This window comes from Microcebus murinus, chromosome 14 (assembly GCF_040939455.1).
Source record: "Microcebus murinus isolate Inina chromosome 14, M.murinus_Inina_mat1.0, whole genome shotgun sequence".
Classification (NCBI taxonomy): domain Eukaryota; kingdom Metazoa; phylum Chordata; class Mammalia; order Primates; family Cheirogaleidae; genus Microcebus; species Microcebus murinus.
The window spans coordinates 58,264,769-58,278,175 of NC_134117.1; the positions used below are offsets into that span (position 1 = coordinate 58,264,769).

General features: G+C 34.9%; 1 long non-coding RNA gene across 1 annotated transcript in view; it reads right to left on the reverse strand.

The window, feature by feature from the left end:
• Positions 1–13,407, reverse strand: part of LOC142875654 (uncharacterized) — a 46,370-nt gene that overhangs the window by 20,422 nt on the left and 12,541 nt on the right. The window lies entirely within an intron of this gene.

Consider the following 13,407-nt stretch of genomic DNA (forward strand, 5'->3'; position numbering starts at 1 on the left):
TGATAGCATCAAAGAGAATTAAATATTTAGGAATATATTTCATGAAGGAGGTGAGAGACCTATATAGGCAGAATTACAAACACTGAAAAAAGAAATTGTAGAAAATGGAAACAGATGGAAAACCCTACAATGCTCATGGATTGGTAACAATCAATATTGTTAAAATGTCCATACTACCTAAAATGATCTACAGAATTAATGCAATTCCTATCAAAATACCATCATCATTCTTTACAGATCTAGAAAAAAATAATTCTATGATTCATATGGAACCAGAGAAGACCTTGTATAATCAAAGCCATCTTAAGCAAGAAGAACAAATTTGGAGGCATCAGTCTATCAGACTTCAAGGTTTACTAAAAGACTATAGTAACCAAAAAAACATAGTACTGGCACAAGAACAGAGATAGAGACCTTTAGAACAGGACTGAGAACCTAGATATCAATCCATCCTCATTATTGTCATCTAATCTTTGACAAAGCAGACTAAAATATACACTGGGGAAAGAATCTGTTCAATAAATGGATCTGGGAAAATTGGATAGCCACATGCAGAAGATTGAAACTAGATTCACACCTCTCAACTCTCACAAAAATCAACTCATGATGGATAACAGACTTAAACTTAAGGCATGAAGTAAGAATTCTAGAAGAAAATGTTGGGAAAACTCTTATATACATTGACCTAGGCAAAGAATTTATGAAGAAAACCCCAAAGGCAATCACAGAAACAATAAAAATAAATACATGGGATCTGATCAAATTAAAAAGCTTCAGCACTGCCAAGGAAATTATGATTAGAGCAAATAGACAACCTGTAGAATGGGAGAAAATATTCACATGCTGCACATCCAATAAAGGAATAATAACAGGAATCTATGTAGAACTTAAGAAATTAACAAGAAAAAAATCAAACAACCCCACCAAAAAGTGGGCAAAGGACATGAACAGACACTTTTCAAAAGAAGACAGAATAATGGACAGCAAACATATAAAAATATGCTCAACATCTATAATCATCAGGGAAATACAAGTCAAAACCACAATGAGATATCATCTAACTCTAGTGAGATTGGCCTTTATCAAAAAGTCCCAAAACTTGGCCGGGCGCGGTGGCTCACGCCTGTAATCCTAGCACTTTGGGAGGCCGAGGCGGGCGGATTGCTCAAGGTCAGGAGTTCGAAACCAGCCTGAGCGAGACCCCGTCTCTACCAAAAATAGAAATAAATTAATTGACCAACTAAAAATATATATACAAAAAATTAGCCGGGCATGGTGGCGCATGCCTGTAGTCCCAGCTACTCGGGAGGCTGAGGCAGTAGGATCGCTGAGCCCCGGAGATTGAGGTTGCTGTGAGCCAGGCTGACACCACGGCACTCACTCTAGCCTGGGCAACAAAGTGAGACTCTGTCTCAAAAAAAAAAAAAAAGTCCCAAAACAACAAATTCTGGCATGGATGTGGAGAGATAGGAACACTATTACACTGTTGGTTGGGACTGCAAATTAATACAACCTCTGTGGAAAGTGATTTGGAGATATCTAAAAGAAATAAAAATAGAAATACCATTTGATCCAGCAATCCCATTCCTAGGCATCAGCCCATAGGAAAAAAAAAGACATTTTACAATAAATACATCTGCACTTGAATGTTTATGGCAGCACAATTCACAATTGCAAAGCAGTGGAAACTACCTAAGTGCCCATCTATACATGAGTGAATTAATATAATGTGGTATATGTATACCATGGACTACTACTCAACCATAAAATACAATGTTGTACTAGCACTTCTTATATTATCCTGGGTGGAGCTAGAGCCCATCCTTTGAAGTGAAGTATCAGAAGAATGGAAAAACAAGCACCAAATGTACTCACCATTAAATTGGTACTAACTGAACAACACTTAGGTACTCACATGGAAGTAATACTCACTTGGTGCTGGGTGGGTGGGAGGGGCATGGTGGGGATGAGTAAACTCACAATCAATGGGTGCAGAGTGCACTGTATGGGGGATGGGCATGCTTGTAGCTCTGGCTTGGGCAAGCCAAAGGCATTATATGTAACCAAAATGTTGGTATCCCCATAATATTCTGAAATTAAAAAATAAATAAATATTCATAGGGAAAAAAATAGAAAAGAAAAATAAAGATTCAAAATGAGACACATTATATTAGAGAATATATTATAGACTTTTTGTAGTTTATGTCATTTAATGTTCACAAAAGAACTGTGAGATGAGTACTATAATCCCTATTTGGATAAAGATAATAAGGAGTTAGAGTAGTTAAGGAAGTCATCCATGATCACACAGCTAGAAAACCAATATTTGAAAAAAGATTTATCCTGCATACTACAGTCTGAGCTCTTAATCACTATGCTATATTACCCTTAGCATCAATTACTGATTAGTTGCCTGATTGAGGGTATACTATTCATATAGCCTCAAAGCTTTTATCCACTAATTTAAAAATGATACAGTGTTGTTCTACAATGATACATGGGAGACCCCTCAGTAGCTAAAAATAATAGCAGCTACCTATGTGTACATCTTCTCAAAAATCCTGTAAAAACAGTAGAGAACAACAAGGAAAACAAACAAAACTACATGAAATCCACAGTCTTAACATAAGTAGAAGACAGAGAGTTACCAAATTTCAAAATAACTGTTTGCAGAAAGAAAAATTACCAAATCCCAGTGATTTGTCCCTCATGATCCTACCAAAAGTTTTTTGGAATGTGCAAGGGCAGTTTGGGAAAAACTGTAAGAAAAAGAGAAGATAGGATTTATTTGATTTGTCTAAAACCACAACTAGAAAGAGAAAGTCTACCTTAATTGTGAAACTAATAAAAAAACCTATTGTTAGATCTGATTAGTGGTGGCAAGAAAGGTTTTTAAAAGCACATATGATTTGAAACGTCAATCCTTGAAAAGCTTCAGGAAAAGAAAAAGGCCAAGAGGAAGAAAGAGGGGCCTTTTGACAATTGGTTGCTGAAGGGGAAAAGAAGGTAAAAGGAAATGTTTAGGGTCTTGCAAGACAACAAACAAATGAAAACCCACAAAATAGAGGACACAGGGCATCTTTCCTACATCCTGCACACACAGGCAGGCACACACACATATACACTTAGAATTTAAAAAAAATTGGACTTTGATACACTGGCAGAAGAGGGCAGCATTGAATTAGAAATATTCCAAATACCAGCATATCTTTAAAAAAATGAATGGAAGACAACTAAAAAGTATATTAAAAGTTATAGTAAAAAATCCAAAAAGAAGAGTCAAAACATTTTAGCTGATGAAAATTATCTCTCAAAAAATCATTGTGAGGCAGAAAAATCCTGCAGATAATATTACAGCATTCATTAAGTCAGTATTTGGGAATATGAAAAATCACCTTGGATCAGATTTAGACAAAAAGCAGACCAAAAAAATGAAAAGGGAGATGATTGAACCAGGGAAAGAAAAGGAAAAAAAATTTAAAATCATAATTATTTCTAAAATGAAGACTAAAATACAAGATATTCAGGACAAGTAGATTCAAGCAAAAATTTAATAAGGGGCATTGAATAAAGGCAGGAAATAACAAAGAAAATGGAAATGAGATAAAGAAAGAAGAAAAAATGTTAGAGAAAAAGTGTTGGTAATGGAAGACAGGCAAAGAAGAAACAGCATACATATAATTGGAGGCCCTGACCAAAGAAATTTAAAATAATGGAACATGCTTTTAATACTTAAAAACTATAATTTAATTCTATTAATATTTTTAAGAAATAAAAGATAACTTATACTTTTAAATTGAAAGGGCCCATCAGGTTCTTGGGAAGTTAACCCAGGATGATCAATGCTGAAATATATCCGATAAATTATTAGACTTCAAAAATAAAAGATAAATTCTTGAGACATCCAAGAAATAAGTAAATCAATAAATAACTTACAAAGGCCAAACTATTGACTGGCATCAGGTTCCTCAAAATATTTTATGAAGCACTGTAGCAATGGATAAGCATTTTTTTAAAAATTCAATGAAAGGAAGTATGAGTCAGCATTTTATTTCTAACCAAGCTATTCTTTAAGTAAATAAATCTAGGAAGATAATTTTAAACATACCAAAATTTAGTGACTTCTATAACAATCTGAACTCTATTCTACTAGAAATCTACTAGAGAGAAATCTTCATTTAGGCAGGAAAAATTGGGGAAAACTTATGAAAAAGGACTGATGGTGACAATAAGAAATAAAGAGAGTGGGGGAGACAGAGAGAGAGACAGAGTATTGGTGGCCTAAGACAACTGACAAACAAGATAGGCAAAAAATTAAATAAGAAAACTAGTGATCAAAGGCAATAAAAATGTATAGGTGAAAAGATAACCACAGATGAAAACTAAAAACCTCTGTAAATACCAAAAAATATTTAAAAAATAAAAAAATCAAAGAATATGCATCAATTAGAATTGATATAGGTAATATAATACACACAATTATAAAATATGATGATAATGAGACCACACATATCAATTTGAGAAACATTTTCAATTTCACTCACAAAGTAATATTCATACACACATAAATACACAAACACACACAACACAAAACACAATATACACTGAAACAGAGGATATCTTCTTCTAAATCACTCATGGGGCCTTCACAAAATTGATCATATATTAGGATCACTTAAGTCATTATAAAAAAAAAGCTCTGATCACTCTGCACAAACACATACTAAGATATAATCAAGAAAACCTTTTTAAAAGGTCTTTTTACTAAAATTTAAAAACAACTTCATGTACAGAGAAAATGAAAATTTAAAATATAGAATTTGTAAAAATTAATGATAATGAGAACTCTGCATATCACAATCTATGGATACATTTAAATCAAGGATTAGAGAAACTAGAATAGCCATGAATACTCTTACAAAAAAAAAAAATGAAGGAATAAGCATAAGGAAATTAAATGTTCATCTCAACGAAAATCTAAAAAAGATACCAGAAAGTAAACTAAAAGAAAGCACAAGAATAAAATAACAAAGATTCAAATAAAGAAATTGCTGAGGTGGAGGATGGGTAAGAGCATGGAGAGACAGCAGTCTGCAGCACAGATACACAGGAGAGGCTCACAGTTGAGTGTGGAACAGCAGCACTGGGAAGTCTTTTCCCACATCAGAGCCCCCAGTCTAAACATAAGGTAATGCTAAGGAATGTACAGTTAGAGTATATTATTGTTTCTAACTATAGAAACAATACTAGCCAATCCCAGCTCAATACCTATCTAGATTGAATAATGACCCACACTAATGACCCAACAGAAGACATGGACCTATTTCCAGCCATAAATCCTATTGACCTTAATGGTTACTGGTTTGCACAGAATGCCTGGCACTCAAAAATGACAAGATACTAAAAAGCAAGAAAATGCAATTCATGGTCAAGAGACAAAGCAATCAACAGAATCAGATTCAGAGATGATCTATTATTAATAGATGTTGGAATCAACAGACAGAGCCTTGAACATAATAATAATTAACATGTTAAAGGCTCCAGTGGAAAGAGTAAGCAACATTCACAAACAATAAACAGATGGGGAATTTTTGGAGAAAGAAAGAAACTATAGGAAAGATCCATACGGAAATACTAGATATAAAAAAGTGCTCCGTCTGGGGGATGGTCACACTTAAAGCTCAGACTTGTGGGGGGAAGGGGGATAAGGGCATTATTCGAAACCTTAAAATTTGTACCCCCATAATATGCTGAAATAAAAAAAAATACATGGTGAAAAACATGATGAATGCTCTTTATGAGCTCATCAGTGGAGTCAACACAACTGAGGGAAAAAAAATCACTGAATTAGACGAAGGGCCAAAAGCAACTACCCAACTAAAGTAAAAGGAGCAAAATGAATGGGAGCAGGTGGTGGTGGGAGGGCAGCATAGAACAGAGCATCTAAGAACTCCAAGACAGTATCAGATGATCTCATGATGTCAAGGATAAGGAGACTGAATTGATATATTAAAATTCTGTTTTTGAAAGTAAATAAAATATACATGGTGCTAGTTATCTTGAGCAAGAAAAAAGAATTAGGACTTGCTAAGAAGAAGCCAACATGAAAGGCTCCCATTTGGCCGAGTCTGGAAATTTTTGAGGAACAAAAGGAATAATAATAACAATCAGTTATAACCCATAGATTAAAATAAGAAACCATGGCTCTATACTGATATAATCAACTGAATGAATGAGTGAATGAATGAGTGAATAAAAAAGACAGCTTTTCCTTACAGCATAACTTCAACTAATGCATGTAGAAGGAATAGTGGAAATATAAAATCACCATTTGAGAAACATCACAGAAGCAGTTGTTTCAGGCGAGAATCATCAGAGGATGCTAAAATTAATAGTTGAAAGTATGATGGTAACAGGATATTTAAGTGGTTTCAAAGTATCTCTACATATAATATTTCTTACTTAAAAGTGGAAAAAATGATAACCACAGTGAAGACACCTAGCACATAGGTGTCTTAATCAAGTAATGTTAATATCATCAGTAATGGCACAAGTCAGTATGTGCCTCTTGATACATACTTTGAGAAGGACACAGCATTAATTTTGTAGAATTTTTGCCAAAAATTTAAATCAGGATTTAATCATGTGGAAACATTAGGCAAATTTAAATTGAGGGTCAGTCTATAAAACAAATGTCTGCTGCTCTTCAAAAGTGCTAAGGTTATTAAAAACAAAGTAAGACTGAGGAAATGTTCCAGATTGAAGGAGACACTAACTAAATGCACAATAACTAAGTGCAAGATCATATTCTGTATTGAATCTTGGACCAAAACAAAAGCATTGGTGGAACAATTGTGAAATTTGAATAAGGTCTACTATATAATGGTAGCCTATTGACAGTATTATATCAATCCAGCTGCAAATTAACTGTTGGGGACTCTGAGTGAAGGATATAAAAACATCTTTGTACCTTTTCTGTTTTTGTGCTTTTTTTGTAAGCCCGAAATTATTTTAAAATACCATCATGTGTTGCTTAACTACAGGGATACATTCTTTAGAAATGCATCTTTAGGGAATTTCATCATTGCATAAAATCACAGAGTACTTTCACAAACCTAGATGGTGTAGCCTACTACACACCTGGCTTCTATGATATGGTCTATTACTCCTAGGGCAGAAACCCACACAGTGTGTGACTGTACTCAATCCAGTAGGCTGTTGTAACACAATGGTAAGCATTTGCATGTCTAAATATGTCCAAACACAGAAAAGGTACAGTAAAAATACGGTACAAAAGCTCCATTATAACCTCATAAGATCACTGCCATATATGAGGTCAGTTGACGGAAACATTGTTACGTGGAGCATGACTGTAGCAAGTTGTTAAAATTTTTAATTTGAAAGAAAAGTTATATAAGAAAACAAACAGCCTGCTGCCACATTCAGTAGTTCTTGTCAGTGAACTTTCTAAGGCACAAACCTAACTAATCATGACTGTCATGGCACAAAATCTTCAGCCCTTGCCCCTCCTTACCTGGTCCCTGCCCAGCCCATGGGACTCAGCTTTTGCTCCTCCCCAGCCCCTACCCTATGATACAACCATCGTGAATCCATGGATATTGTCAAGTTCTCTCAAGCTCTTGGGTGTCAGGGGCCCTCTTCTCTAGCCCATCACACTATATTGGGCCTAGGGTATTAGACAACCAGAGCAAATTGTTTTTTAACATCTCTGTCCTCTGTAGGACGAAATTATTTTCAGTTGACATTATACAATAATAATAATCACTATTTTCCTGATTTGTTCTTTAGTTTGAAAACAGTTCACAATTTTAAAAGAGGAATAAATATCTTCCCCAGAAAATAATATTCAAACATGAAAAATATGTCATATATGAATTACAATCTGTCCTTACACGTAACAAAATTGTTACAACTTGTAGTTGGTTCAGTTTCCCATTTTGTGATTTTTTTTTTTTGAGACAGAGTCTCACTCTGTTGCCCAGGCTAGAGTGCCGTGGTGTCAACTTAGCTCACAGCAACCTCAAACTCCTGGGCTCAAGCAATCCTTCTGCCTCAGCCTCCGGAGTAGCTGGGACTACAGGCATGCACCACCATGCCTGGTTAATTTTTTCTATATATATTAGTTGGCCAATTAATTTCTTCCTATTTTTAGTAGAGACGGGGTCTCACTCTTGCTCAGGCTGGTTTCGAACTCCTGACCTTGAGAGATCCACTTGCCTTGGCCTCCCAGAGTGCTAGGATTACAGGCGTGAACCACCACGCCCAGCCTCTTTTTGTGATTTTTAAACACAAGTGTTCACACAGCATGATGTAACTCTAGTCCTGCCATCTTCCCTATAGGAGGGTAATGGGAAGAGAGAGGCTGGCTACATAACTGGTAGTTCTTTGAATTAACTTCCCTGTAGCAAAAAAAAAAAAAAAAATTCCTTAAAAAAACAAGAAACAAAAATGTGCTAATTTCCTGCTTATGTATATGTTGTTCAAACTCAACATTAAGCCCCATGATTATTTACAACTAAGACCAACAAATGATTTTGGGGGGAAGGAGAATTTTATTATTGATATTGTTTGGAATTGCCAGCACGTGGTGATCATAAAAAGAAGTTTAACTTTTAGTTGATTCCATTATTGTTTTTAATTTCTCCACATCGCACCCGCTCATTGCTGCACCTGGTTGCTCCTCCCTCCAGCCTTAGCTCTGGGGTGCCGCCATACAGCACCCCACGATCCCTTCTCTAATCTCTACCACCCTGCGTCTAATAGTTTATGATGTATCTAACTCTCCTAGGGTGCTGCGAGCTATTTGAAAGCAGAGACCATACTTTATATATCCATCTCTATATCCCCCAAACTCTATACACAATAGAGTCTCAGTAACTGTTTGCTGAAGGAATGATTCAGTGAATATACACGTGCAAGAAGTGACCAGGCTCCCTGCACATACACCCCTGGCAAAGGTGAAAAGCCACCAACTTTAACACTGCCCAAAATCTTAGGACTTCTCATCTGGAGTCTTGTGGACTTCTGATGAAGCAGAGGAGGTGGTCCCAACCTGAAGGCCAACCTCCCTTATCTGTTCAGCAAATACTGCAGCAGTACAAGGTGGTAAAGAACTCAAGATTAGTGTCAGACAATGCTGGCTTTATATCCCACCTCTGCCATTTAACTTAGCAGCAACATTTGAAATGTCTGGAAACTTGCTTGGCCTCACTAAGCCTCAGTTTTCCTGTTATTAAGAATGGGCATAATCCCTACACCATAGAGGGGTTTTGTAATATATACATGAAATGTCTCTGTTTTTTTTTTTTTTTGGGACCTCTATATGACTATAGTCAGAAATGTCTTTTTTATCATGTCTCTGGCATGGAGTCTGGCCATAGCAGGGGACTGTTAAATGTTGGCTCAATCCCATTCTGCTCTTTTTCTCTGACAATCGATGCTCAAACACACTGCAGATTCATCTCTGCTACATTTATAAAAACCCAAAGGACATCTTCGGTGTAGCATGACATTTCCCTTAACACAGGAAACATCTATTACAATTTGGGGATGTTACAGTTGTAAATATTTTTTACCAATTACAAGAAAATGCAGTCCTGGAACTTCAGGCTTCCCTTGATGCTGTCAGGATCATCCAGGGTACCTGGTGGGGGGCTGGAAGAACAATTGGAGAGAGAACAATTTCCTAAATCCCTACTGGATATCTACACAATCCCAAGTGGGAGCCACAAAGCCCCAAAGCAAGACTCAACCATCATCATTTTCTCTTCTTTCTGTAGATACTTAATTGGTGTATGTTAATCAACCTGACCAGCTTCCAATAAGCACGTCTTATTTTCTAATTTGACAGGACATGCTCAGAGGAAGAGAAAAGGAGAGCACACAGGGGAAAAGGTGTAGCAATGAATAGATAATCAACATTTTTAATTGAATTTCAAGTTTGAGCTTAAGACTCTCGTTGGAGGTTGTTTATTGGATCTATCATTAGCAGAATAATTCCATTTTCTTTTTCTCATTGTTTTAAATTGGCCAGCAAAAGAAAAGTGTGCTGTCTGAACATGTATGTTTCTTGGGGGAAATAACTGAAATGATTGAAATGATAGTTTAACCCAGTGCTACCTAATAGAACTTTCTGTAGTGAAGAGAATGCTCTGTTCTGTGCTATGTGACGCAGTAGTTACCGGTCACATGTGGTTATCGAGCACTTAAAATGTGGCTAGTGCAACTGAGGAACTGAATTTTTAATTTTATTTAATTTAAACTAATTTAAATTTAAATAGCCACATGAAGCCAGTGACCACTGTGACCAACAGCATAAATAAGAAACCCCAGTAAGAGCCAAGTGCATATTGAATGTGATTGTGCTCTCAGAATATTTGAGTTAAGCTGCATTGCTAAAGGGCTTCCTGATTCCATACTTCAAACCCTTCTGCATACCCAAGTCCAGTTTGTGCTCCTCCAAGTCATCTTTAAATTACTTCCACTGAGCTCTAGCTGTCATTTTCTGAAGTCTACATCGTAAGTTGGCCTCTGCTTGGTGTTCTAAGGCATCCGCAGTTGATTTCTCTCATTATTATCTGCTTTGTACACATTTCGCCTTTAGGTAATAGCTTCTCAATTTCCTCTGGAGCAATGTCTCTTCCCTAACACAAAATGCACGTGGTTTGGGTACAGCTAACTTCATCCTGGGACTTTGAAGTTAGTAGATTGAAAATAGCTGAGGAAAGAATTAGTGAACTAGAAGATATGCCCTTAAAAATTTCCCCAATTGCTGAAAAGCAAAGAAAAAAATGAATTAAAATAAAGTGAAATAGAATATTTAAGAACTGTGGACAATTACAAAAGGTATCAACATGCACATAATGGGAGTATTAGAGAAGCAAGTGAAAAATGAGCAGAAGAAATATTTGAAGTAATAATAACTAAGAAATTTCCAAAATTAATGACAAATAATAATCCTCAGATCCAGGAAGTTTAGAAAAAAAACAAATAAGATAAATACCAAGACATTTACACCTAGGCATATCATATTCAAACTACAGAAAATAAAAGACAAAGGGGAAAGTCTTAAAAGAAGCTGGTGGTTGGGGAGGAACCAAGGTGAAGAATTACATGGCACTTTCTTCAGAAACCACACGAGCAAGAAAAGAATAGACTGGAATATTTAAGGTGTTGAAAAGAAAGAAGAATAATCCCACCAGCCTAAAATTTTGCACACTGAATAATTATCCTTTGAAAGTGAAGGAAAAATAAAGACTTCTTCAGATAAACAAAAATTGAGGGAACTTCTCTTTAGCAGAACTACTTTGAAAGAAATGCTTTTAAAAGTTCTTTAGAGAAAAGCAAAATGATATAGATGAGAAACTCAAATCTATATAAAGAAAGGAAGAGCATTACAGAAGAAATACATGAGGGCAAAATTTTGTAAATATTTCTTTTTCTTTTTCTTAATTGATTTAACATACAGAGTTTCTTCAAAATAATTATAGAAACAATGTATTCAGTGATTACTGCTTATAGATAAGTGGAATGAATTAGGACAATGTTATAAGGACTGAGAAGGAAGAATTAGAAAAACTATTTTATAAGGTACCTTCACTACCTGCACAGCGGTATAGTGTTATTTGGAAGTAGACTTAGATTAGCAGTAACCATTGCAAACTCTAATGAACCCTATAATTTTTTCTAAAGAAGTACAATTTAGGTATAGTAAGAAAAGAAAGAAAATGGAGTTATATAAAATGTTCACTTAAAAGTAGACAAAGAATAAAAAAGATTGGAAGACAAAAAAGAAACAAGAACAATCAATGGAAATTAATTATAAATAAGGGAGCTATTATTCCAATTATATCAATAATCACTTTAAGTGTGAATGGTTGAAAAACAGAGAGCATTAGAGTGCACAGAAAAAAAATGAAACCCAACTACATGCTGTCTATAATAAATCCACTTGAAATATAAAGACACATTGGAAGGAAAAGGATGTAGAAAGATATACCATGCTAACACTGATCGAATGAAAGCTGTAGCAAATATACTAATTTCAGACAAAGCAAACTTCAGAACAAGGAAAATGATCATGGATAAAGAAAGGAATTACTAATGATAAAGCGGTCAATTCTCCAAGAAGACATATCAATGTTTAATGTGTATGTGCTAATGACAGGGACTCAAAATAGGTGAGGCAAAAACTGATAGGCTTGCAAGGAGAAATAGACAAATTGGATATTTCAACACTAATAGCAATTGACAGACCCAGTAGTCAGCTATATAAGGATATGTAGTTGAACTGAACAGCACTATCAATCAACTGAATCTAGTTGACATTTATATAATACTTAATTCAACAATAGTAGAATATATATATATATATTCATTCTTCTGAAGCTCACATGTAACATTCACCAAGATAAGCCATATTAGGGCGATAAAAACACATTAGCATAGTTAAAGAATAGAAATTATGCAATATTGTTCTCAGACCACAATGGAATTAACGATAACAGAAAGATAGGGTAAGTATTTTGGAAAATCCCAAAATACTTAGAGATTCAATAACACATTTCTAAATAATACATGAGTCAAAGAAGAATTGAAATTTTAAAATACTAATATTTTGAGCTATCATGAATTGCTGTTATATTTTGTCAAATGCTTTTTCTGCATCTATTGATATGATCACATAAATTTCCTTTTTTAGTCTGTTGATGTGATGGATTTCATAACTAGTTTTCAAATGCTGGAACATCCTTGAATACCTGGGGTAAATCTCACTTGGTCATCGCATATAATTCTTTTTATACATTGTTGGATTTAGTTTGCTAATATTTTATTAAGCATTTTTATTTGTATGCTCAGGAGAGATATTGGCTTGTAGTCTTCCTTTCTTGTAATGTCTTTGTCTGGTTTTGACTCTGGTATTATAGTAATGATGGTTTCATACAATATAGTAGAAAATTTTCTGTCTACTTCTATTTTCTGGGAAAGATGATGGAAATTTGGCAACATTTCTTCCATAAACGTTTGGTATAATCAGTAAAACCATCTGGGCCAGGTGCCTCTGTTTAAGAAAGTTATTCATTGATGATTTGATTTCTTTAATAGGTATAGCCCTATTGAGAACATCTATTTCTCTTTGTATGGAGTTTTGGTAAATTGTGCCATTTGAAGAGTTTGTCCATTTCATCTAATAATATATGGGCATAGAGTTGTTAGTAATATTCTTTTGTTATCGTTTAGATGTCCATGGGATCATTTCTGATATTTGTAATTTTGGTCATCTCTTGCTTTCTCTTTTTTTCCTTTTTTAGCAAGCCTGGCTAGAGATTTCTCAATTATATTGATTTTTTTCAAAGAACCAGCATTTGTTTTGTTGATTTTTCCCTA